Here is a 3,805-nt window from a genome sequence, read left to right as displayed (position 1 = left end):
TATATATATATGTATGTGTGTATATATATATATATATATTTATATCGTACGCAGGATGGCTGAGAAAACAGTATAAAAATAGAGTAAATACCTTTAGAAGACAGAGAATGTGGCTAGCTAGCCTCTGCAGAGAATCGAACCCTATACCTATCAGTTTATGGCTGATTTCTAAAATAAATAAACAGAATATGGCCTGAGAGCCAGACAGGAGACAAAAATTTGGTTAACGCTAAGGAGGAATATCCTAAAGGATTAGAAAAAGGACAACAGAGAGACAGCAAAACGTGTTCAAAGTGGGAGACGAAAGAAAATACTAGTCGCTTCCGTCGTCTGCCTGAAAAGGAATAGAGAATAAAATAGGACGATGACCACAGGTCACGTGTCAGTAGTAGGAGAGAGAAAAGTGGTAGAGGGCAGAGGACACAGAAATTAGAGAGGGACAGGGAGAACGAAAGCAAAAGATAGGAGCAAATACCGGTACAGAGGAAATGTAGAGAGGGAAGGGGAGAACGAGAGAAAGACAGAGAGAGAGAGAGAGAGAGAGAGAGAGAGGAAGAGAAAGAGGAAGAGAGGGTGAAAAGGAGAGAGAAGGTGGGAGAGGGAGAGAAAGGAACAGAAAGGAGAGAAATAGATGTCGTAGAAAGTATAAAAACAATGTAAACAAAATAAAAGTATGTGGCATTCCATAAAATAAAAAATGTAGAAAGCATGTAATCTATGCACAAAAAATAAGGAGCAGTCCGTCGCTTACGACGACGAGGGTCCCAGCTTATACGATCAACGGAACAGCTTGCTCGTGAAATTAACGTGCAAGTGGCTGAGCATTCCTCAGACACGTGTACCCCTAATGTAGTTCTCAGGGAGATTCAGCGTGACACAGAGTGTGACAAGGCCGGCCCTTTGAAATACAGGTACTACTCATTTTTGCCAGCTGAGTGGACTGGAGCAACGTGTAATAAAATGTCTTGCTCAAGGACACAACGCGTCGCCGGGAATTGAACTCACGACCTTACGATCATGAGCCGAATGCCCTGACCACTAAGCCACGCGCCATCACAATCTATGCACAAACAAACGAAAAACAGTCACAAAAGGTCGACAAACCCTCATCAGTTATCGGCCAGAGAATCAAGCGCAAGTTTTGTTTGTCCTCACCCCGTCACTCACCATACCGCTTGAGGACTGCTGTTGGTGCATTTATGTCACCCTAATTTAACGGCTCGGCACAAGAGGCCTATAGAATAATTTACCAGACTTGAAAAAGAAGAACAAAAAGTACTGGGGTCGATTCGTCGAACAAAAATTTTCAAATGGCAGTGCCCGGCATTGCCGCAGTCTAACGACTGAATAAAAAATATCATGTCATTTCTTTACAGAGAATGCGATAGATATTTGTAAAGTTATATGACTTCAGTACAGAAGTCTATTTTCTTAGATCTATTTTCTTAGATGTATACCTGGTGTGTTAGATATATCAAAATTGAAAAAAGGTTAATCGATACCAGCGATCCTAGGACTTGATTAATACTCTTTTGTATCCACCTAGAAAATTTATTAAGAGCAACTTAGAAATGCAGATGAACACAGTTTTTTAACCAAGTGGGTTGCTGCTGGTGCATGCGTCAGTTGTATATATACACAGATACATACGTACATACATACATACATACGTACATACATACATATGTACATGCATACATACGTACATACATACATACATACGTACTTACATACATACATGTTGTTGTTGTTGGCACTCCGTCGCTTACGACGTCGAGGGTTCCAGTTGATCCGATCAACGGAACAGCCTGCTCGTGATATTAACGTGCAGGTGGCTGAGCACTCCACAGATACGTGTAGCCTTAACGTTGTTCTCGGGGATATTCAGCGTGACACAGTGGGACAAGGCTGACCCCTTTGAATTATAGGCACAACAGAAACAGGAAGAAAGAGCGAGAGAAAGTTGTGGCGAAAGAGTACAGCAGGGTTCGCCACCATCCGCTGCCTCGTGGAGCTTTAGGTGTTTTCGCTCAATAAACACTCACAACGCCCGGTCTGGGAATCGAAACCGCGATTCTATGACCACGAGTCCGCTGCCCTAACCACTGGGCCATTGCGCCTCCACACTTACATACATACATACATACATACATACATGCATACATACATACATGCAAAAATATTGTTATATGATTGTGAAAAGGGAGAAAATTATAAACTGTACTAGCAATATCTCCATTAATGATGCGCCTGTTTCTACTATATCTGACGAGGAATGTTACAGATATCTAAGAGTGGATGAAAGCATATCTTACAATGGCACCTATGACAGAACATGTCTCACTAAAGAATATTACAACCGAATAAAGAAAAGTTGGATCTCAGATTCTCTGCATTCAATAAAATAGTGGCCCACAATGTGTTTCCAGTGCCAGTACTCATACCAATATTTGGGCTGCTTGATTGGACGTTTGATAAGATCCGCGCCATTGATGTAAAAACCTGTAAAATACTAATAAGCACACACTATTCACATAAACAGTGATGTAGACCGCCCTACCTGAAACGAAAACAAGGTGGTAAAGGCATAATAGCGATCCAAAATGCCTTTGAATGTCATATATCTCTTCGACAACATCTTTTAACCACCGAGTGTCGAAGTGCATCCCTTGACCAAGTTTGCATACATGAGTCTGATAGCATCATAAGACTTGGAAGGCAGCTCCTTGAGCAACATTCATTGTCTGGTAACCTAAAATACACGCCCAAAGAAGTCGCACGACTCTACATCAATGTATCATCAGATGAAAGGATGAACCTATATGAGCAGAAGACTATGCATGGATATGTTAGCAGAAGGCTTCGAGATGATAGTAACATTGATCATCGAAGCAGATTTTCGTGGACCAATAACCGGATTACTACCTCCCACTTTGAAGGGTGTGCGTTTGCAATTCAGGAACAGGAAATATCAACCAAGTATCTGATGCAAGGGATAGAAATGGAGGAAAAGCAGTAAACTGTGACAAGCGATACAGATTTTGTGGAATTAACACCGAAGATATCACCCACATCATAAGCAGTTGTCCGAAAAAGTCAACACGGTATTATCTACCGATGAGGCACGATGTTGTAGACAGGACACTGTATGATGAAATCCGCCAGAACAACCCTGAGGACAAAGGAATAAGAACCCACAGTATGGTAGAAGTGATAGCAACTCACAATAAAAAGGAGTACTGGTGGAATGTCCCAGTGAAAACCTCAATAAAATATAAGCACAACAGACCTGATATAATGATTTGGGATAGAGAAGAGAAGCTGTGTAGAGTTGTGGAAATAAACTGCCCAGTGGATGTTATCGTAAAGCTGAAGATGAGTGAAAAAGAGAATACTTACGCTTAACTATTGAGAAATTTGCAGTTATTCTATCCAGATTACAAGATCAGGTTCATACCTGTAATTATGGGGGCTCTGGGTTATGTAACACACTGCCTATATAGCAATCTTGAGAAATTAGGCTCCTCAAAACCAGAAAAGAGAAAGCTAATTCGAAGACTACAAATCCTATCCATCACTGGAACTATAAAAATCAGTAAAACTTTCCAGAAGTTTATTATTTAAATATATATGAGCATGTCCAGATATGCAACGATATGCATGAGAATACATACATAAAACATACAAATCTGCACATATACATGCATACATAAAGACATGCATCCATCCATCCATCCATCCATCCAACCATCCAACCATCCATCCATCCATACATACAAATAAAAATACCTTGTTGCTGATGTTT

At 40.7% G+C, this 3,805-nt stretch overlaps 1 protein-coding gene across 1 annotated transcript in view; it reads left to right on the top strand.

The window, feature by feature from the left end:
* LOC106876634 (delta and Notch-like epidermal growth factor-related receptor) overlaps window positions 1–3,805 on the top strand; it is a 557,360-nt gene that overhangs the window by 273,502 nt on the left and 280,053 nt on the right. The gene's annotated exons all lie outside the window — the stretch shown is intronic.

The sequence above is a fragment of the Octopus bimaculoides genome, chromosome 19, assembly GCF_001194135.2.
Source record: "Octopus bimaculoides isolate UCB-OBI-ISO-001 chromosome 19, ASM119413v2, whole genome shotgun sequence".
Taxonomy (NCBI): Eukaryota; Metazoa; Mollusca; class Cephalopoda; order Octopoda; family Octopodidae; genus Octopus; species Octopus bimaculoides.
The sequence above is the reverse complement of the archived record's forward strand: the minus strand, read 5'-3'. Positions and strand labels throughout refer to the sequence as shown.